The 22,386-nt window shown below is 46.7% G+C and overlaps 8 non-coding genes across 8 annotated transcripts; all 8 read left to right on the top strand.

Annotated features, from left to right (window-relative positions):
- Positions 1 to 4,317: 4,317 nt before the first annotated feature.
- Positions 4,318 to 4,505, top strand: LOC137010269 (U2 spliceosomal RNA). The gene has a single exon (XR_010893317.1). It is a non-coding gene; the product is annotated as a U2 spliceosomal RNA (small nuclear RNA).
- A 1,999-nt stretch (positions 4,506 to 6,504) lies between these two features.
- Positions 6,505 to 6,668, top strand: LOC137009994 (U1 spliceosomal RNA). Its single transcript, XR_010893077.1, has one exon. It is a non-coding gene; the product is annotated as a U1 spliceosomal RNA (small nuclear RNA).
- An 864-nt stretch (positions 6,669 to 7,532) lies between these two features.
- LOC137010205 (U2 spliceosomal RNA) lies at positions 7,533 to 7,723 on the top strand. Its single transcript, XR_010893278.1, has one exon. It is a non-coding gene; the product is annotated as a U2 spliceosomal RNA (small nuclear RNA).
- Positions 7,724 to 9,817: 2,094 nt separating this feature from the next.
- LOC137009992 (U1 spliceosomal RNA) lies at positions 9,818 to 9,981 on the top strand. The gene has a single exon (XR_010893076.1). It is a non-coding gene; the product is annotated as a U1 spliceosomal RNA (small nuclear RNA).
- Positions 9,982 to 10,847: 866 nt separating this feature from the next.
- Positions 10,848 to 11,038, top strand: LOC137010203 (U2 spliceosomal RNA). Its single transcript, XR_010893276.1, has one exon. It is a non-coding gene; the product is annotated as a U2 spliceosomal RNA (small nuclear RNA).
- A 2,095-nt stretch (positions 11,039 to 13,133) lies between these two features.
- Positions 13,134 to 13,297, top strand: LOC137009991 (U1 spliceosomal RNA). Its single transcript, XR_010893075.1, has one exon. It is a non-coding gene; the product is annotated as a U1 spliceosomal RNA (small nuclear RNA).
- Positions 13,298 to 14,160: 863 nt separating this feature from the next.
- LOC137010161 (U2 spliceosomal RNA) lies at positions 14,161 to 14,351 on the top strand. Its single transcript, XR_010893235.1, has one exon. It is a non-coding gene; the product is annotated as a U2 spliceosomal RNA (small nuclear RNA).
- A 2,095-nt stretch (positions 14,352 to 16,446) lies between these two features.
- On the top strand, positions 16,447 to 16,610 carry LOC137010033 (U1 spliceosomal RNA). The gene has a single exon (XR_010893113.1). It is a non-coding gene; the product is annotated as a U1 spliceosomal RNA (small nuclear RNA).
- Positions 16,611 to 22,386: the final 5,776 nt, after the last annotated feature.

Below are 22,386 nucleotides of genomic sequence, written 5' to 3'. Positions count from 1 at the left end.
CATGTGAAAGTGGAGTGCAAGGGAGAGAGATGTAGATTCTGTGGGAAGACGGATCATGTGGCGGCGGAATGTACTGCTCCCAAGCATTGCAGTCTGTGTGGAAGTAAAGAACATTTGTATCGGGGTTGTCCAGCCAGAAAGAAGAGCTACGCTAGTTTATTTAAGGAGGGGAAGATCTGCAAGCAGATTTGGAATCTCTCATGTGTGAGGCATCCAACTCTTCAATCAACCAGACAGAGCTTACAGCTGCAACAGAGGGTGCTAATAAAGACCAGGGGGCTGAGGAAAGTGCTGTGCATCACCAGGACAAAGGACCAGCAGTTGCAGAGGTCAACCAGCCACGTCCTCCGGGGGCAGCTCAAGAGAGGGAGCAGTCACAGGGTATTGGACAGACCTGGTCAGACATCGATATTGCAGAGGTGTTTTCCGGGGCTGCAATTGTGTCTAGTAACAACACCATTCAAGATACTCCACAAGCTGAAGACCCAGCCAGGTTTACATGGTCGCAACTGGATGCTTTAGACATTATAACTTCTGAGCAAAGTGGAGGCGGAGACAGCGAGATGGAGATATCAGGGGGAAGAGGACGTCGGCGAGCGGTGGAAGAAGATGGCGGAGGAGAGGACGAGAGGGACCGAAAATGCAGCAAGATTGAGACAGTAAAGACTTTTGTTTCTTTGGAGGACTTGGTATCTTTACATGACTCGGGGAAGGGAGCGGGAGCGGTTAAAGCTTTTAAAGAAGTAGTATATGAGGGGGGGCTGGGGGGGGGGGGCTTGGAGTGGGGAGAGTGTGGGGAGAGTACTGAAGATGATTCTCAGGGGTGGACGGAGGTAGTAGCTAGAAGGGTGAAGGGATGTACCACAGGGGGTGGGAAGGGAGGTTTTGGAGGGGATAAGGGATAAGGACTGTTTTTCTTTAGTGTTTGCCTAAAATGGGGGGGCTGAGGGTGGCCACTCTAAATGTAAGAGGATTGAAAATGGCAAAACGAAGGATAGCTTTTTTGAGTCCTTGAGTTCTGTTAATTTTGACATTATGTTTTTACAGGAATGTCATTTAGAGAACAGCAGAGATGAGCTTCTTTTTGCAAAGGACTGGGGAAAAGGTCCATCTATGTGGGGGGCAGGGAATGTGATGGCAGATGGGGTGGGAATACTTTTTAACTCTCAGGAATTTGTCATTGAAGAGAATTTAATGGTAGTTCCGGGGAGGGTGTTGTATGCTGATGTAAGATGGAGGGGTGTTAGCATCAGACTGATTAATGTATATGCGCCTAGTAAGAGGGAGGAGAGAGGGGGTTTCTTTAATTTATTAAAACCTTTGTTTTATACAAATCGGAAGGTGGTTTTGGGAGGGGATTTTAATGTTTCTTTAGATAGGGAGCCAAAGGGTGATTTGGCTTTCCTCCTTAAGAGTTTTTCTCTTTATGACTCCTTTAAAGTGGTGGGAAGGGCTTTGGAGGGCTTTACTTGGAGAAATAGTAGAGGGGAAAAATCTCGTTTGGATTATGTGTTTGTGTCAGCAGGAGTTAAGGTTGATGATTTCTTCTTCTTGCCGGTTTGGTTGTCTGATCATTGTATGATAGGAGTCGAGATGGAGGTTGGGGGTATTCAGAGGGGAGAGGATCTTGGAGGTTGAACAGATCTTTCCTTCAGGATAAGTTTTTTGTTCAAGTGTTTAAGCACCTATACAGGGCCTGGCAGAATTTGAAGTGTCTGTTTGAAACGCAGGCTCAGTGGTGGGAGGGAGTAAAAGAGAGAATAGCTAACTTCTGTAGATGGTGGGGGGAGGCTAAGGCAGTAAAAAGACGAGGGCTCATTAGTGTTTGGATTAGGGAGATGCAGTCCTTATGGGCTCAGGAGGGCAGAGAGGCAGCTGAGGAGTGGGGCAGATTCTATGCTATCCAAGAGAGGGTTAAAGGTTTTTATATGAAGGAAGCAGAGAAATTTATGTTAGAAATGGGTGCAAGGAGACGGTTTTTAGAGGAGGGTCCATCAAAATATTTTTTTGCCTCTGTGAGGAGACAGCAGCAGAGGAAATGCATAGAAGGGTTAAAGACAGAGAAGGGTAATGTTACATCTACAGCTGAAATGTTGAAGACGGTGGCAGTTTTTTATAAACAGCTTTTTAGCCCCCGAGGTTTGGTAGACTCTCAGGCGAGGGTGTTCTTGACAAGTTTAGAGAGTGTCTTGGAGGGTGATGATGCTGCCGCATTAGAAGGGGAGGTGTCTTTGCAGGAGGCAGAAGAGGCAATGGCATCACTTAGGAAAGGGACAGCTCCTGGCTGTGATGGGTTGCCAGTTGAGATATACTGCTCCTTTTGGCAACTTATTGGACAGGACCTGGTTGAGGTGTATAATGAGAGCCTGATGACTGGGTCACTCACAGCTTCTATGAGGACAGGGCATGTCTCCCTTTTGTATAAGAAGGGAGATAAGACAGATTTGGCAAACTGGAGGCCCATCACTCTCCTTACTACTGACTATAAAATCCTTGCGAAGGTCATAGCTATACGAATGAGGTCTGTGGTGGGGAAGGTGGTGCACCCAGACCAGACTTGTGGGGTACCAGGCCGCTCTGGCAGCCTAAATTTGACTTTGATCAGAGATGCTATTGGGTGGGCTGAGCAACGGCAGCTTTCTCTAGCAATTTTGAGCCTCGACCAGGAGAAAGCTTTTGATCGAGTTAGTCTCTCCTTTTTGTTTGCAGTTCTTGAGAGGGTAGGTTTTGGGGCAAGTATCAGGGCGTGGGTTCGTTTATTGTATAAGGGGGCGGTAAGTAAGTTTAAAGTTAATGGTTTCCTGACAGAGTCAGTTGAGCAGCTGGGAGGAGTAAGACAGGGATGTCCTCTCTCCCCTCTTCTTTATATTTTGTTCATTGAACCTTTAGCTTCCCGTTTAAGGGCATGTCAGGCCTTTACTGGCCTGCACATGCCGGGGGCTGGAGGTCTGCAAGCAAAGGTGTCGCTGTATGCAGATGACATGACACTGTTTTTGACATCAAGGCAGGATTTTTTAGAAACAAGCAAGATTTTGGGAGATTTTGGGAGGGTTACAGGGGCGAAAGTGAACATGTCAAAGTCAGCCGTCATGTATGTAGGTCGATGGGCTAGGCGGGAGACAGCCATTGAGGGATATAGCTTATGTGAAGATGGTCTGAAGGTTTTGGGAGTGCGTTTCTTCAGGCAGAACAGCGCTAAGGAGAACTGGAGGGTTTTGATTGGGAAAGTGCGCTCCAAAATTGGCCTTTGGAACACTAGAGAGCTTTCTTTAACTAGCCGAACATTAGTGATAAAAGCAGACTTGTTGCCTACAGTCAATTATTTGGCATATGTGTTCCCTCTTCCCTATAATTGTGGCAGAGAGTTGGAAGGTCTTGTGTTCTCCTTTCTGTGGAAGGGAAGGTGCGAGCTGGTATCCAGGGCTCAGGTGAGCCAAGAAATTAAGAAGGGTGGGAGGGAGGTGCCTTTTTTTACCTTGTGGGTAGCATCTATTTTTTCATCCTTTGTGGCACGTTTAATCCTACAGGCAACAAACCACAAAGCTTATTTTTTTGCAAGGTTCTGGGCAGCCTTTCCACTAAGATCTTTGATTGCATGGGATAAGTTGGTTCCGTGGGCTTTTGACAGGCCGGAAGAATATCAGTGGTTTGCCAAATTTATACGTCAACATCCTTGGTGTCTGGAACAGGGAACAGTGATAAATCATAGGGAACTGTACAAGGGTTTAAGGGAGAGGGGGGCAGGGAAGGGGGGACTAGAGAGATTTCTTCCCATCACTGTGAATTGGGCAATGCTACAGCCAGCATATGTGGATGGAGCTTGCAGAGACCTTCATTGGTTGGGGGCCCTGGGGCGTTTGCCTGTAAGGGAGAGGCAGTATCGTCATGGGCAAGGGAAGTCACCTTTCTGCCCAATTGGTTGTGGGAGGGAGGAAACAATAGAACATGTATTTTGGACATGCCCAGTTTCATCTGCCTTCTGGACTTTGCTGTATCAGTGGTGGAAGGGGTGGAAAGGTCCTCCTCTGACCCGGAACCTGGTAATTTATGGGGAGGGTCTGGGGGGACAGAAGTTTGAATTGAGGAAGGTGGTGTGGATAATTATATCAGAAGGCAAAAGGGTTTTGTGGAATCACAGAACTTCGATGTTAAGGTCCAAACGAACAGGATGGGGTCCTAAATCAATTTTTTATTGTGTTTTGGCTAGAGTGCAGGGCGCAGTGCAAAATGATAATATTGAGGGGGAAATTAAAAAATGTTTGAAGGGAAAAAGGGATTAAATGGGACCTAAAGTGAGTTATAAAAAGTATGTGTTGATGAACTGTCTGAGTTTGTGTATGTAAAAGATGGAATCTGTTCTTATCAGTTTAATATCTGATACGTCCCCTATCTGGGGACTACATATTAAATGGATTTTTGGCTCATGGAGCCGGAACCGGGGCTTGCTCCGTCCACTCCACGCATCGACCTGGTATTGCAGTGTCTCCAGGAACGGTGTGCTTCCCCTTTTGGGGGACTGCAAATCGTTGTGGTTAATAGCAGAGGGAATGTCGCTGGAGCTTCACAAGGAGTCTCTATGTACCTGCGGTGGGGTGGCTGGCAGGGTGGCACCGTCTCGCACCCTTATGAAACGGTCGCCGTTGTTCCAAAGCAGCGGTTCCCAAACCAGCACTGCACGTCTTGAATGTCACTCTTGTCTGATGCGCCCGTCTGAGGTCTTGGAGTCTTTACCAACGAGCTGATGAGTTGGATCGGGTGTGTTTGATCAGGGAGACATCTAATCAAACACGCCTGACTGATGGGAACCACTGGTCTAAAGGACCGCAGCTCGTGTACAGGTGCTGGTCATATAATTAGAATGTCATCAAAAAGTTGATTTATTTCACTAATTCCTTTCAAAAAGTGAAACTTGTATATATCATATTCATTCATTACACACAGACTGAGAGGTTTCACATGTTTATTTCTTTTCATTTTGATGAGTATAGCTGACAACTATGGAAAATCCCAAAGTCACTATCTCAGAAAATTAGAATATTGTGAAAAGGTTCAATATTGAAGACACCTGGTGCCACACACTCTTATCAGCTAATTAACTCAAAACACCTGCAAAGGCCTTTAAATGGTCTCTCAGTCTAGTTCTGTAGGCTACACAGTCATGGGGAAGACTGCTGACTTGACAGTTGTCCAAAAGACGACCACTGACACCTTGCACAAGGAGGCCAAGACACAAAAGGTCATTGCAAAAGAGGCTGGCTGTTCGCAGAGCTCTGTGTCCAAGCACATTAATAGAGAGGCGAAGGGAAGGAAAAGATGTGGTAGAAAAAAAGTGTACTAGCAATAGGGATAACCGCACCCTGGAGAGGACTGTGAAACAGAACCCATTCAAAAATGTGGGGGAGATTCACAAAGAGTGGACTGCAGCTGGAGTCAGTGCTTCAAGAACCCCTACGCACAGACGTATGCAAGACATGGTTTTCAGCTGTCTCGTTCCTTGTGTCAAGCCACTCTTGAACAACAGACAGCGTCAGAGGCGCCTCGGCAAAAAGGACTGGACTGCTGCTGAGTGGTCCAAAGTTACGTTCTCTGATGAAAGTCAATTTGGCATTTCCTTTGGAAATCGGGGTCCCAGAGTCTGGAGGAAGAGAGGAGAGGCACACAATCCACGTCGCTTGAGGGCCAGCCTAAAGTTTCCACAGTCAGTGATGGTTTGGGGTGCCATGTCATCTGCTGGTGTTGGCCCACTGTGTTTTCTGAGGTCCAAGGTCAACGCAGCCGTATACCAGGAAGTTTTAGAGCACTTCATGCTTCCTGCTGCTGACCAACTTTATGGAGATGCAGATTTCATTTCCCAACAGGACTTGGCACCTGCACACAGTGCCAAAGCTACCAGTACCCGGTTTAAGGACCATGGTATCCCTGTTCTTAATTGGCCAGCAAACTCGCCTGACCTTAACCCCATAGAAAATCTACGGGGTATTGTGAAGAGGAAGATGCCATATGCCAGACCCAACAATTAAGAAGAGCTGAAGGCCACTATCAGAGCAACCTGGGCTCTCATAACACCTGAGCAGTGCCACAGACCGATCGACTCCATGACTGGAGATTTCTAAAAATCCTTTCTTTGTATTGGTCTTAAGTAATATTCTAAATTTGCTGAGATACCGGATTTGGGATTTTCCTTAGTTGTCAGTTATAATCATCAAAATTAAAAGAAATAAACATTTGAAATATATCAGTCTGTGTGCAATGTACATAATATACAAGTTTGACTTTTTGAAAGGAATTAGTGAAAGAAATCAACTTTTTGATGACATTCTAATCATACGACCAGCACCTGTAGGTGCTTGGCAGTTTGCCGGCTTGAAGGCATGGTCACGGAAATCGCAGTCAAGTAATGGAAGGGACACGCCCTTCCTTTGCTTGGGGTGGGGGAGGGGGGTCACCGTTGATGAGGACGGCAAAGAGGGATAGGGTAGCCTCTGACTGGAGGCCTGGGGACTCATACTTACCTGGCAGGGGAGACACCATGATCAGGAAGGTGGTTCACCCAGGGCGAGGCTCGGCCATTGCACTCCGGTTGTGCTGACCCCTGCGAATTCCCCAAATGTGGGAATCTCGACTGCATAATTTATGGTAGTGGGGGACTGCGTTCGCGCTCTCCCCTGGACATACTGGTTGAAAGAAGATTAGGTGGTGCCGAGAGAACCTGTGGTTTCTAACAGTCGTAGCGTTGTCTGTGGCTCCGTGTGTGTTTGCACGCCCCTTTTATGGAATCGGGTGTTGCGTGCGCTCGCCTGGTTTCGCAAAGTTCTGAGTTTTCCTTCAGGGACGACAGGCTTTTGGGGGCACTCGACCATGGCCGTTTTCTAAATGACCCCGTGGTCGCTATTGTCACGACCGGCTCAAAGCCGTGACAAATGAAACGGAGGACATAGGCAGCTTGGTAGGTTGCAACGAAAAGAGATTTATCAGCATAAATAAGAAAATATATGAAACAAGAAATCAACAAAACCAAACACAATTTCTGTCAGACACATCAATAACCAAACATCAGACAGAACCACATTTAAATGAATAAGGAACTCAAAATAAACAAAGACCAAAATCAAAACCAAAGCACCCAGGAGCAAGCAACACACCACGCCAAACAAAGCCCAAGCTTTATAGAGGGAAGCACGGGTGTACATGGTTCACTTGATGAGTCTCCCAGCCACACCCACTGGCCGGCCGTAGCAGGAAGAACGAGGGACTCGTCACACTATCCAAATGTTAAAGTTGAGCTTTCCCCCCCCCCCCCCCTCCTGATCAAGAACGACCTAGGGAGTCCAGAGAATTGTACTGCGGTGCTTTTGTGGAGGTCGATGGAAAAACCTAGGACCAGTTCGCGAAAGCAGGTTGTTTCAAATCATCTCCACTATTTAACAAACGATCTGATCGACAGCAGTGGTCCTAGAGGCAAAGTACGAAACCCACCGCGGCCCAGATGGGCGTCGCCTTTGCCGGCTCTGCCCCCACTGCTTGGCAACGGCATCGCTTCTCGGCCTTTTGGCTAAGATCAAGTGTAGTATCTGTTCTTATCAGTTTAATATCTGATACGTCTCCTATCTGGGGACTACATATTAAATGGATTTTTGGCTCATGGAGCCGGAACCGGGGCTTGCTCCGTCCACTCCACGCATCGACCTGGTATTGCAGTGTCTCCAGGAACGGTGTGCTTCCCCTTTTGGGGGACTGCAAATCGTTGTGGTTAATAGCAGAGGGAATGTCGCTGGAGCTTCACAAGGAGTCTCTATGTACCTGCGGTGGGGTGGCTGGCAGGGTGGCACCGTCTCGCACCCTTATGAAACGGTCGCCGTTGTTCCAAAGCAGCGGTTCCCAAACCAGCACTGCACGTCTTGAATGTCACTCTTGTCTGATGCGCCCGTCTGAGGTCTTGGAGTCTTTACCAACGAGCTGATGAGTTGGATCGGGTGTGTTTGATCAGGGAGACATCTAATCAAACACGCCTGACTGATGGGAACCACTGGTCTAAAGGACCGCAGCTCGTGTACAGGTGCTGGTCATATAATTAGAATGTCATCAAAAAGTTGATTTATTTCACTAATTCCTTTCAAAAAGTGAAACTTGTATATATCATATTCATTCATTACACACAGACTGAGAGGTTTCACATGTTTATTTCTTTTCATTTTGATGAGTATAGCTGACAACTATGGAAAATCCCAAAGTCACTATCTCAGAAAATTAGAATATTGTGAAAAGGTTCAATATTGAAGACACCTGGTGCCACACACTCTTATCAGCTAATTAACTCAAAACACCTGCAAAGGCCTTTAAATGGTCTCTCAGTCTAGTTCTGTAGGCTACACAGTCATGGGGAAGACTGCTGACTTGACAGTTGTCCAAAAGACGACCACTGACACCTTGCACAAGGAGGCCAAGACACAAAAGGTCATTGCAAAAGAGGCTGGCTGTTCGCAGAGCTCTGTGTCCAAGCACATTAATAGAGAGGCGAAGGGAAGGAAAAGATGTGGTAGAAAAAAGTGTACTAGCAATAGGGATAACCGCACCCTGGAGAGGACTGTGAAACAGAACCCATTCAAAAATGTGGGGGAGATTCACAAAGAGTGGACTGCAGCTGGAGTCAGTGCTTCAAGAACCCCTACGCACAGACGTATGCAAGACATGGTTTTCAGCTGTCTCGTTCCTTGTGTCAAGCCACTCTTGAACAACAGACAGCGTCAGAGGCGCCTCGACAAAAAGGACTGGACTGCTGCTGAGTGGTCCAAAGTTACGTTCTCTGATGAAAGTCAATTTGGCATTTCCTTTGGAAATCGGGGTCCCAGAGTCTGGAGGAAGAGAGGAGAGGCACACAATCCACGTCGCTTGAGGGCCAGCCTAAAGTTTCCACAGTCAGTGATGGTTTGGGGTGCCATGTCATCTGCTGGTGTTGGCCCACTGTGTTTTCTGAGGTCCAAGGTCAACGCAGCCGTATACCAGGAAGTTTTAGAGCACTTCATGCTTCCTGCTGCTGACCAACTTTATGGAGATGCAGATTTCATTTCCCAACAGGACTTGGCACCTGCACACAGTGCCAAAGCTACCAGTACCCGGTTTAAGGACCATGGTATCCCTGTTCTTAATTGGCCAGCAAACTCGCCTGACCTTAACCCCATAGAAAATCTACGGGGTATTGTGAAGAGGAAGATGCCATATGCCAGACCCAACAATTAAGAAGAGCTGAAGGCCACTATCAGAGCAACCTGGGCTCTCATAACACCTGAGCAGTGCCACAGACCGATCGACTCCATGCCACGCCGCATTGCTGCAGTAATTCAGGCAAAAGGAGCCCCAACTAAGTATTGAGTGCTGCACACGCTCATACTTTTCATGTTTATAGTTTTCAGTTGGCCAAGATTTCTAAAAATCCTTTCTTTGTATTGGTCTTAAGTAATATTCTAAATTTGCTGAGATACCGGATTTGGGATTTTCCTTAGTTGTCAGTTATAATCATCAAAATTAAAAGAAATAAACATTTGAAATATATCAGTCTGTGTGCAATGTACATAATATACAAGTTTGACTTTTTGAAAGGAATTAGTGAAAGAAATCAACTTTTTGATGACATTCTAATCATACGACCAGCACCTGTAGGTGCTTGGCAGTTTGCCGGCTTGAAGGCATGGTCACGGAAATCGCAGTCAAGTAATGGAAGGGACACGCCCTTCCTTTGCTTGGGGTGGGGGAGGGGGTCACCGTTGATGAGGACGGCAAAGAGGGATAGGGTAGCCTCTGACTGGAGGCCTGGGGACTCATACTTACCTGGCAGGGGAGACACCATGATCAGGAAGGTGGTTCACCCAGGGCGAGGCTCGGCCATTGCACTCCGGTTGTGCTGACCCCTGCGAATTCCCCAAATGTGGGAATCTCGACTGCATAATTTATGGTAGTGGGGGACTGCGTTCGCGCTCTCCCCTGGACATACTGGTTGAAAGAAGATTAGGTGGTGCCGAGAGAACCTGTGGTTTCTAACAGTCGAAGCGTTGTCTGTGGCTCCGTGTGTGTTTGCACGCCCCTTTTATGGAATCGGGTGTTGCGTGCGCTCGCCTGGTTTCGCAAAGTTCTGAGTTTTCCTTCAGGGACGACAGGCTTTTGGGGGCACTCGACCATGGCCGTTTTCTAAATGACCCCGTGGTCGCTAGTGTCACGACCGGCTCAAAGCCGTGACAAATGAAACGGAGGACATAGGCAGCTTGGTAGGTTGCAACGAAAAGAGATTTATCAGCATAAATAAGAAAATATATGAAACAAGAAATCAACAAAACCAAACACAATTTCTGTCAGACACATCAATAACCAAACATCAGACAGAACCACATTTAAATGAATAAGGAACTCAAAATAAACAAAGACCAAAATCAAAACCAAAGCACCCAGGAGCAAGCAACACACCACGCCAAACAAAGCCCAAGCTTTATAGAGGGAAGCACGGGTGTACATGGTTCACTTGATGAGTCTCCCAGCCACACCCACTGGCCGGCCGTAGCAGTAAGAACGAGGGACTCGTCACACTATCCAAATGTTAAAGTTGAGCTTTTTTTTTTTTTCCCCCCCTCCTGATCAAGAACGACCTAGGGAGTCCAGAGAATTGTACTGCGGTGCTTTTGTGGAGGTCGATGGAAAAACCTAGGACCAGTTCGCGAAAGCAGGTTGTTTCAAATCATCTCCACTATTTAACAAACGATCTGATCGACAGCAGTGGTCCTAGAGGCAAAGTACGAAACCCACCGCGGCCCAGATGGGCGTCGCCTTTGCCGGCTCTGCCCCCACTGCTTGGCAACGGCATCGCTTCTCGGCCTTTTGGCTAAGATCAAGTGTAGTATCTGTTCTTATCAGTTTAATATCTGATACGTCTCCTATCTGGGGACTACATATTAAATGGATTTTTGGCTCATGGAGCCGGAACCGGGGCTTGCTCCGTCCACTCCACGCATCGACCTGGTATTGCAGTGTCTCCAGGAACGGTGTGCTTCCCCTTTTGGGGGACTGCAAATCGTTGTGGTTAATAGCAGAGGGAATGTCGCTGGAGCTTCACAAGGAGTCTCTATGTACTTGCGGTGGGGTGGCTGGCAGGGTGGCACCGTCTCGCACCCTTATGAAACGGTCGCCGTTGTTCCAAAGCAGCGGTTCCCAAACCAGCACTGCACGTCTTGAATGTCACTGTTGTCTGATGCGCCCGTCTGAGGTCTTGGAGTCTTTACCAACGAGCTGATGAGTTGGATCGGGTGTGTTTGATCAGGGAGACATCTAATCAAACACGCCTGACTGATGGGAACCACTGGTCTAAAGGACCGCAGCTCGTGTACAGGTGCTGGTCATATAATTAGAATGTCATCAAAAAGTTGATTTATTTCACTAATTCCTTTCAAAAAGTGAAACTTGTATATATCATATTCATTCATTACACACAGACTGAGAGGTTTCACATGTTTATTTCTTTTCATTTTGATGAGTATAGCTGACAACTATGGAAAATCCCAAAGTCACTATCTCAGAAAATTAGAATATTGTGAAAAGGTTCAATATTGAAGACACCTGGTGCCACACACTCTTATCAGCTAATTAACTCAAAACACCTGCAAAGGCCTTTAAATGGTCTCTCAGTCTAGTTCTGTAGGCTACACAGTCATGGGGAAGACTGCTGACTTGACAGTTGTCCAAAAGACGACCACTGACACCTTGCACAAGGAGGCCAAGACACAAAAGGTCATTGCAAAAGAGGCTGGCTGTTCGCAGAGCTCTGTGTCCAAGCACATTAATAGAGAGGCGAAGGGAAGGAAAAGATGTGGTAGAAAAAAAGTGTACTAGCAATAGGGATAACCGCACCCTGGAGAGGACTGTGAAACAGAACCCATTCAAAAATGTGGGGGAGATTCACAAAGAGTGGACTGCAGCTGGAGTCAGTGCTTCAAGAACCCCTACGCACAGACGTATGCAAGACATGGTTTTCAGCTGTCTCGTTCCTTGTGTCAAGCCACTCTTGAACAACAGACAGCGTCAGAGGCGCCTCGACAAAAAGGACTGGACTGCTGCTGAGTGGTCCAAAGTTACGTTCTCTGATGAAAGTCAATTTGGCATTTCCTTTGGAAATCGGGGTCCCAGAGTCTGGAGGAAGAGAGGAGAGGCACACAATCCACGTCGCTTGAGGGCCAGCCTAAAGTTTCCACAGTCAGTGATGGTTTGGGGTGCCATGTCATCTGCTGGTGTTGGCCCACTGTGTTTTCTGAGGTCCAAGGTCAACGCAGCCGTATACCAGGAAGTTTTAGAGCACTTCATGCTTCCTGCTGCTGACCAACTTTATGGAGATGCAGATTTCATTTCCCAACAGGACTTGGCACCTGCACACAGTGCCAAAGCTACCAGTACCCGGTTTAAGGACCATGGTATCCCTGTTCTTAATTGGCCAGCAAACTCGCCTGACCTTAACCCCATAGAAAATCTACGGGGTATTGTGAAGAGGAAGATGCCATATGCCAGACCCAACAATTAAGAAGAGCTGAAGGCCACTATCAGAGCAACCTGGGCTCTCATAACACCTGAGCAGTGCCACAGACCGATCGACTCCATGCCACGCCGCATTGCTGCAGTAATTCAGGCAAAAGGAGCCCCAACTAAGTATTGAGTGCTGCACACGCTCATACTTTTCATGTTTATAGTTTTCAGTTGGCCAAGATTTCTAAAAATCCTTTCTTTGTATTGGTCTTAAGTAATATTCTAAATTTGCTGAGATACCGGATTTGGGATTTTCCTTAGTTGTCAGTTATAATCATCAAAATTAAAAGAAATAAACATTTGAAATATATCAGTCTGTGTGCAATGTACATAATATACAAGTTTGACTTTTTGAAAGGAATTAGTGAAAGAAATCAACTTTTTGATGACATTCTAATCATACGACCAGCACCTGTAGGTGCTTGGCAGTTTGCCGGCTTGAAGGCATGGTCACGGAAATCGCAGTCAAGTAATGGAAGGGACACGCCCTTCCTTTGCTTGGGGTGGGGGAGGGGGTCACCGTTGATGAGGACGGCAAAGAGGGATAGGGTAGCCTCTGACTGGAGGCCTGGGGACTCATACTTACCTGGCAGGGGAGACACCATGATCAGGAAGGTGGTTCACCCAGGGCGAGGCTCGGCCATTGCACTCCGGTTGTGCTGACCCCTGCGAATTCCCCAAATGTGGGAATCTCGACTGCATAATTTATGGTAGTGGGGGACTGCGTTCGCGCTCTCCCCTGGACATACTGGTTGAAAGAAGATTAGGTGGTGCCGAGAGAACCTGTGGTTTCTAACAGTCGTAGCGTTGTCTGTGGCTCTGTGTGTGTTTGCACGCCCCTTTTATGGAATCGGGTGTTGCGTGCGCTCGCCTGGTTTCGCAAAGTTCTGAGTTTTCCTTCAGGGACGACAGGCTTTTGGGGGCACTCGACCATGGCCGTTTTCTAAATGACCCCGTGGTCGCTAGTGTCACGACCGGCTCAAAGCCGTGACAAATGAAACGGAGGACATAGGCAGCTTGGTAGGTTGCAATGAAAAGAGATTTATCAGCATAAATAAGAAAATATATGAAACCAGAAATCAACAAAACCAAACACAATTTCTGTCAGACACATCAATAACCAAACATCAGACAGAACCACATTTAAATGAATAAGGAACTCAAAATAAACAAAGACCAAAATCAAAACCAAAGCACCCAGGAGCAAGCAACACACCACGCCAAACAAAGCCCAAGCTTTATAGAGGGAAGCACGGGTGTACATGGTTCACTTGATGAGTCTCCCAGCCACACCCACTGGCCGGCCGTAGCAGGAAGAACGAGGGACTCGTCACACTATCCAAATGTTAAAGTTGAGCTTTTTTTTTTTCCCCCCTCCTGATCAAGAACGACCTAGGGAGTCCAGAGAATTGTACTGCGGTGCTTTTGTGGAGGTCGATGGAAAAACCTAGGACCAGTTCGCGAAAGCAGGTTGTTTCAAATCATCTCCACTATTTAACAAACGATCTGATCGACAGCAGTGGTCCTAGAGGCAAAGTACGAAACCCACCGCGGCCCAGATGGGCGTCGCCTTTGCCGGCTCTGCCCCCACTGCTTGGCAACGGCATCGCTTCTCGGCCTTTTGGCTAAGATCAAGTGTAGTATCTGTTCTTATCAGTTTAATATCTGATACGTCCCCTATCTGGGGACTACATATTAAATGGATTTTTGGCTCATGGAGCCGGAACCGGGGCTTGCTCCGTCCACTCCACGCATCGACCTGGTATTGCAGTGTCTCCAGGAACGGTGTGCTTCCCCTTTTGGGGGACTGCAAATCGTTGTGGTTAATAGCAGAGGAATTGTCGCTGGAGCTTCACAAGGAGTCTCTATGTACCTGCGGTGGGGTGGCTGGCAGGGTGGCACCGTCTCGCACCCTTATGAAACGGTCGCCGTTGTTCCAAAGCAGCGGTTCCCAAACCAGCACTGCACGTCTTGAATGTCACTCTTGTCTGATGCGCCCGTCTGAGGTCTTGGAGTCTTTACCAACGAGCTGATGAGTTGGATCGGGTGTGTTTGATCAGGGAGACATCTAATCAAACACGCCTGACTGATGGGAACCACTGGTCTAAAGGACCGCAGCTTGTGTACAGGTGCTGGTCATATAATTAGAATGTCATCAAAAAGTTGATTTATTTCACTAATTCCTTTCAAAAAGTGAAACTTGTATATATCATATTCATTCATTACACACAGACTGAGAGGTTTCACATGTTTATTTCTTTTCATTTTGATGAGTATAGCTGACAACTATGGAAAATCCCAAAGTCACTATCTCAGAAAATTAGAATATTGTGAAAAGGTTCAATATTGAAGACACCTGGTGCCACACACTCTTATCAGCTAATTAACTCAAAACACCTGCAAAGGCCTTTAAATGGTCTCTCAGTCTAGTTCTGTAGGCTACACAGTCATGGGGAAGACTGCTGACTTGACAGTTGTCCAAAAGACGACCACTGACACCTTGCACAAGGAGGCCAAGACACAAAAGGTCATTGCAAAAGAGGCTGGCTGTTCGCAGAGCTCTGTGTCCAAGCACATTAATAGAGAGGCGAAGGGAAGGAAAAGATGTGGTAGAAAAAAAGTGTACTAGCAATAGGGATAACCGCACCCTGGAGAGGACTGTGAAACAGAACCCATTCAAAAATGTGGGGGAGATTCACAAAGAGTGGACTGCAGCTGGAGTCAGTGCTTCAAGAACCCCTACGCACAGACGTATGCAAGACATGGTTTTCAGCTGTCTCGTTCCTTGTGTCAAGCCACTCTTGAACAACAGACAGCGTCAGAGGCGCCTCGACAAAAAGGACTGGACTGCTGCTGAGTGGTCCAAAGTTACGTTCTCTGATGAAAGTCAATTTGGCATTTCCTTTGGAAATCGGGGTCCCAGAGTCTGGAGGAAGAGAGGAGAGGCACACAATCCACGTCGCTTGAGGGCCAGCCTAAAGTTTCCACAGTCAGTGATGGTTTGGGGTGCCATGTCATCTGCTGGTGTTGGCCCACTGTGTTTTCTGAGGTCCAAGGTCAACGCAGCCGTATACCAGGAAGTTTTAGAGCACTTCATGCTTCCTGCTGCTGACCAACTTTATGGAGATGCAGATTTCATTTCCCAACAGGACTTGGCACCTGCACACAGTGCCAAAGCTACCAGTACCCGGTTTAAGGACCATGGTATCCCTGTTCTTAATTGGCCAGCAAACTCGCCTGACCTTAACCCCATAGAAAATCTACGGGGTATTGTGAAGAGGAAGATGCCATATGCCAGACCCAACAATTAAGAAGAGCTGAAGGCCACTATCAGAGCAACCTGGGCTCTCATAACACCTGAGCAGTGCCACAGACCGATCGACTCCATGCCACGCCGCATTGCTGCAGTAATTCAGGCAAAAGGAGCCCCAACTAAGTATTGAGTGCTGCACACGCTCATACTTTTCATGTTTATAGTTTTCAGTTGGCCAAGATTTCTAAAAATCCTTTCTTTGTATTGGTCTTAAGTAATATTCTAAATTTGCTGAGATACCGGATTTGGGATTTTCCTTAGTTGTCAGTTATAATCATCAAAATTAAAAGAAATAAACATTTGAAATATATCAGTCTGTGTGCAATGTACATAATATACAAGTTTGACTTTTTGAAAGGAATTAGTGAAAGAAATCAACTTTTTGATGACATTCTAATCATACGACCAGCACCTGTAGGTGCTTGGCAGTTTGCCGGCTTGAAGGCATGGTCACGGAAATCGCAGTCAAGTAATGGAAGGGACACGCCCTTCCTTTGCTTGGGGTGGGGGAGGGGGTCACCGTTGATGAGGACGGCAAAGAGGGATAGGGTAGCCTCTGACTGGAGGCCTGGGGACTCATACTTACCTGGCAGGGGAGACACCATGATCAGGAAGGTGGTTCACCCAGGGCGAGGCTCGGCCATTGCACTCTGGTTGTGCTGACCCCTGCGAATTCCCCAAATGTGGGAATCTCGACTGCATAATTTATGGTAGTGGGGGACTGCGTTCGCGCTCTCCCCTGGACATACTGGTTGAAAGAAGATTAGGTGGTGCCGAGAGAACCTGTGGTTTCTAACAGTCGTAGCGTTGTCTGTGGCTCCGTGTGTGTTTGCACGCCCCTTTTATGGAATCGGGTGTTGCGTGCGCTCGCCTGGTTTCGCAAAGTTCTGAGTTTTCCTTCAGGGACGACAGGCTTTTGGGGGCACTCGACCACGGCCGTTTTCTAAATGACCCCGTGGTCGCTATTGTCACGACCGGCTCAAAGCCGTGACAAATGAAACGGAGGACATAGGCAGCTTGGTAGGTTGCAACGAAAAGAGATTTATCAGCATAAATAAGAAAATATATGAAACAAGAAATCAACAAAACCAAACACAATTTCTGTCAGACACATCAATAACCAAACATCAGACAGAACCACATTTAAATGAATAAGGAACTCAAAATAAACAAAGACCAAAATCAAAACCAAAGCACCCAGGAGCAAGCAACACACCACGCCAAACAAAGCCCAAGCTTTATAGAGGGAAGCACGGGTGTACATGGTTCACTTGATGAGTCTCCCAGCCACACCCACTGGCCGGCCGTAGCAGGAAGAACGAGGGACTCGTCACACTATCCAAATGTTAAAGTTGAGCTTTTTTTTTTCCCCCCCTCCTGATCAAGAACGACCTAGGGAGTCCAGAGAATTGTACTGCGGTGCTTTTGTGGAGGTCGATGGAAAAACCTAGGACCAGTTCGCGAAAGCAGGTTGTTTCAAATCATCTCCACTATTTAACAAACGATCTGATCGACAGCAGTGGTCCTAGAGGCAAAGTACGAAACCCACCGCGGCCCAGATGGGCGTCGCCTTTGCCGGGTCTGCCCCCACTGCTTGGCAACGGCATCGCTTCTCGGCCTTTTGGCTAAGATCAAGTATCTTGTCGTCAGGTTGAGCTGCGATCGCCTTTTGAGGGTTTCCTGGCTCGAGGTCTTGCTGTATCGCGAGCCCCCAACTTTCAAGAGGTATATTTGAAATTGCTGCTACTGTTTTTGCGAACAAGCTGTTTTAAGGTAAGGTTTTATTTATTTATTTATTTATTTATTTGGTAATTTATTTACTGGTTTTTTGATTTGTAAAGTTTGTTTTAGGCTGTTGGTGCCTCCACCATGTCGGCTGCCCGTGCCGGCTTGCGGAGGCACCACAGCGTGCGTTTTTTATTCAGAGAAGTTGATGGAAGGCTCTTGGGGATGTCACATCTCGACTTCTCCAGAAAGCTTCTCCAGAAGACTTTACATTTTAAACCTGAAGAACTGAATTGTATTGTGACTCTGCCCCTGAACAAAGGCTATGATGTTAGCTTTAGAGCTGTTTCCCACCTGAATGATTTTTGGCACAGATTTGAATCAGTAAAATCCCAGTTCTCCATGTTTACTGTTGAAAAGCTATCTGATAATACACTTAAAACTGTGATTGTTAGAATGTTTAATGAGACAGTGACTGGGGAGGACATTTGTGTCTGGCTGGGTAGATTTTGCACGGTTCGAGGCCAGCCAGTCAAGGTTTTAGATGAGGATGGCATCTGGACATGCTCCTGGCGAATTCCCATTAAACAATGGGAAGATGCCGGGAGCTACCAGGGCCTGAAGCATCTGCCTTCTATGATTGTGCTGGGTGAGAACAGAGGCTACATTCATTACCAGGGCATGCCCAAATTATGCAGAAAATGTGGAAAGTTTGGGCATTTGGCTGAAGCATGCCAAGAAATTGTATGTGGGAAATGCAGAGAAATTGGTCACAATTTTGAAGAGTGTACCAATGGCAGGCGGTGCAACCTGTGTGGAGAATCAAACCATCTCTACAGAGATTGCCCAAAAAGCTTTGCCAACAAACTTAAAGGCAACAAAATGGCCGCCCCACAATCAGAGCAAACAGAAGAACAAAGGGAGGAGGAGGCGGTCCCTGAGGTTTTGGCGGGAAATTCAAATTCTCTGCCAACCTCAGGGATTGGGCAGGAAAGAGGAAGTGGGGCGGCTAAAGGGGCAGAGTCACAGATTGAAACGAAACAGGGGGAGGGAACCACTCCCAGACAAGAGAAAGGAAATGATACAAAAGATGAAGAGGAGGAAACGGTTTCCTCCCTCAACACCGTTTCTGAGATAAGTATGCCATCAAGTGGGAGTGAAGCTGACTGTTCACTCCCAAATGCTCAAGTGCAGAAAAGGACTGCGAGATCTCCTCTGTCACATACAGAGGAGAAAAGGCTGCGGGCGGCGCATCGGCTAGATAGTTCCGCTTCGGAAGATCTAGACCGTATGTGGCCCGCAGAGTCTCCCAATGAAGTCTCTTTCCTGCACATCAAGCTGAGAACATCGTCACCCAAAGAGCCACAAGAGGTTCTCTCTGTGGACTCTGAAGTGGCGAGCATTTGCCCTCCTGATCCCTTTTTTTCTGGGGAAAAGGAGAGGCAAATGCCACATGAAATAACATGATTTTAATGTAATGTTCTGCAGTCTTTTTGTTTTTCTTCTTAAATGTTTGTATTTTTAACCATACTGCTCATGGCCCTCACTATCTCTACAATCAATGTGAGAAGTGTGAGGTCTACTCTTCGAGCACAGAGTGTTTTATCAAGTTTAAAAAATTTTAAGTCAGATATTTATTTATTGCAAGAGTGTGCTCTGCCTTTTTTAACAAACTACAGGAGATGGCAAGAACTTTGGACCCCAGGACCCTCCATCTGGAGTGGCTCCAATTTTAACAAAAATGACGGTGTTGCCTTTTTAATTAATAATCCCAATATCTTGGTGAAGGGCAGCACTGTGGTGAGGGATGGGCGGGCAATTTTAGTTAATCTGACTTTTTTAGGTAAGGATTTTAATGTTTTAAATATGTATGGTTTTACAGGAAAAAATGAGAGATACGAGCTTTTAGAAGATTTGCAGCCCCACATGTTAGGTAGGGCTCCCCTAGTGGTTGCAGGGGATTTTAATTGTGTTTTAACAAAAAAAGATAGAAAAAGGGTAGGAGATGATTTTAAGGTTGACAAGACATCAGTTTTATTAAAGAAATTAGTCAAAGATTTTAAGTTAGTCGACTGTTTTAAAACAATGCATCAGAGAGAGGAGGGCTTCACCTGGTTCAGTGGTGATGGCGCCAGAGCCTCTCGAATTGACTATATTTTTACAAGAGACTGCCCGCCAACCGATGCAACATTGACCCCCCTTTTCTTCACTGATCACATGATGCTCTCCTGCACCCTTTCACTACCCACGGGTGTGACAGTAGGGGGAGGGCTGTGGAAGCTGAACTGCTCCCTATTAGAGGATGAAGAAGTGCCAATGGCAGACTCTCCAGGACTTTTACGACTCACGGGCACAGTGGTGGGAGATGGTGAAACAAAAGACAGGACATTTTTTTAGAAAAATAGGTAAAGAGAAAAAGAACAAAGAAAAAAGATGCATGATGGGGCTGCAAAAAAGACTGCAGAGATATTTTAACCTTTTAAATAATGGATTGGATTTTAAAGAGGAAATAAAGGAAGTAAAGAAAGAAATGTCAGTTTTATCCGAAGCTCAAAGTAAGGGAGTCATTTTAAGATGCAAAGAAAAAGAGATAGAAGAAGGAGAAAAGTGTACACGATATTTTTTTAAAAAGACTATTTCACGGGGAGGGTCAATAACCATTTTAAAAACTTTTGGAGGGAGGGAGGCAAAAAACATGGAGGAAATTTTAGGTGAAATAGAAACATTTTTATAGTAATTTATATAGTCCAAAAGAAGCACACGACGGCATCTTAAAGGAAGTTTTAGATTTTTTAGATAAAAAGATAAAGAGTCCAAACGTGCTTTTAGCCCAGGATTTTACTCTTTTAGAATTAAAAGAATCCCTCAAAGGTTTTAAAAAGGGAAGTCCCCAGGAATGGATGGACTTCCCTTGGAGTTTTACTTGACTTTCTGGGACATTTTAGCACATGACCTACTGACAGTTTTTAAAGAATTTGAGACTCTCGACAGACTTCCGGACAGCTTTAGAGTAGGGATAGTTTCATTATTATACAAAAAAGGAGACAGGACTGACTTGAAGAACTGGCGACCAATCACGCTTTTAAATTTTGACTGTAAACTTTTTAGTAAGATTTTAGCCACACGCATGTCGACTGTTCTAGAGGACGTAATCCACCTGGATCAAGCATGCGCTGTGCCCGGTAGGAAGATCACAGACAGCCTGGTGCTGATTAGAGACGCCATCTGTTACGCGAGAGACAGAAATATTCGGCTAGTAGTCCTAAATTTAGATTTTGAAAAAGCTTTTGACCGCATCTCGCACCAGTTCCTTTTTAAGGTACTGGAAAAAATGGGGTTCCCAGGGAGGTTTATAGCTTGGGTGGGACTGCTTTACAACAGCCTAGTCAGTAAATTTGCAGTTAATGGGCATCTATCCAAAGCTGTAAACATTCACAGCGGCGTCCGTCAGGGGTGTCCTTTATCTCCCCTACTGTATGTGGCCTGCATTGAGCCACTGGCACAAATCTTGAGAAGGGATAAATGGATTAAAGGACTGGACATCCCAGGGACTGGTGGACTGACAGCGACCTGTGTTTTATATATGGACGACGTAACCCTTTTAGCGACTGACCTTTTATCGGTACGAAGAGCATTGGACTTGACTGACTGGTACGGTCGGGCCTCGGGCGCCAAGCTCAATAGGAGTAAGTCCGAGGCCCAGCTCTTCGGGCCGTGGGGAAACGTGGACACAGGTGGACTGGATTTGGATTTTAAAGACAATGACCTGACAGTTTTAGGTGTAAAGTTTGACAAAGAGGGTGGAGGACGGGGGAACTGGACTGACATCTTAGGGAAAGTTAGGCAAAGACTGGGGTTTTGGGGACTAAGACAAATGACGATTGAAGGAAAGATTTTAATTTTTAAAGCAGTGATTTTACCCCTAATTTTACTTGTCTGTTCTGTTTTTAGTCCCCCAAGAAGATTCCTGGCCAACCTGGAGAGGGCGGTATTTTATTTCCTGTGGGGGTCCAAGTGGGAACGACTGAAGAGGGAGGTCGTTAAAAAAAGAAAAGAGAATGGCGGGAAAGGCCTCCCAGACCCCCACTTGTTTTTAGGAAGCCGCTTTGCCGCCCTCCATGTCCAATATGCATTGACCTCATCCAGAGAGAACAAGACAGCGGCTATGGCTCGTTTCTGGATGGGGTCTTACCTAAGAGCGTTGAGAGTTTTACCAATTGATCTTAAAAGTCCAGTGTCTTTTAATATGCCAAAAGAGTACAGTTTTATTAAGACCTTTTTAAAGAAACACTCATTGGAAGGAAAGGATGCCACCATTTTAACTAATCACAAGTCTTTGATCTCTCTTGTGCAGGATCGAGAAACGGTGAGTCCAATCCCAGGCCTCACGTTAAGTGAGGCCAGACAAGTTTGGCGGAACGTTGCCCACCCAGCTCTCCAGAACAGGCACAAAGACTTGGCGTGGATGGTGGCCCACGAGATCCTCCCGGTCAGGGCGGTTATGCACTCCAGAGGCATGGCCAAAAACTCTACCTGCCCACGGTCCGGATGTGGTTCCCCGGAGACCGTCCATCATCTGCTCTGGGAGTGCGGCGCTGCGCGGGACCTGTGGGCCAAGACCGGCCCCCTGTTTTTCCCGTGCCTGCCAGCGGGTGGGGCCCAGGTGGATTACAAGCTCGCCATCCTGGGGGTGGGTCAGGGCTTGAAGGACTTGACACCGCAAGATTTTACCTCGCTCTGGCTCACCCTAAACGTGATCAAGGATGCCATCTGGGCAACCAGAAACCTGCTGG

The sequence above is a fragment of the Chanodichthys erythropterus genome, chromosome 20, assembly GCF_024489055.1.
Source record: "Chanodichthys erythropterus isolate Z2021 chromosome 20, ASM2448905v1, whole genome shotgun sequence".
Classification (NCBI taxonomy): Eukaryota; Metazoa; Chordata; class Actinopteri; order Cypriniformes; family Xenocyprididae; genus Chanodichthys; species Chanodichthys erythropterus.
Note: the sequence above shows the minus strand (reverse complement) of the source record. Positions and strands in the feature narration are given on the sequence as shown.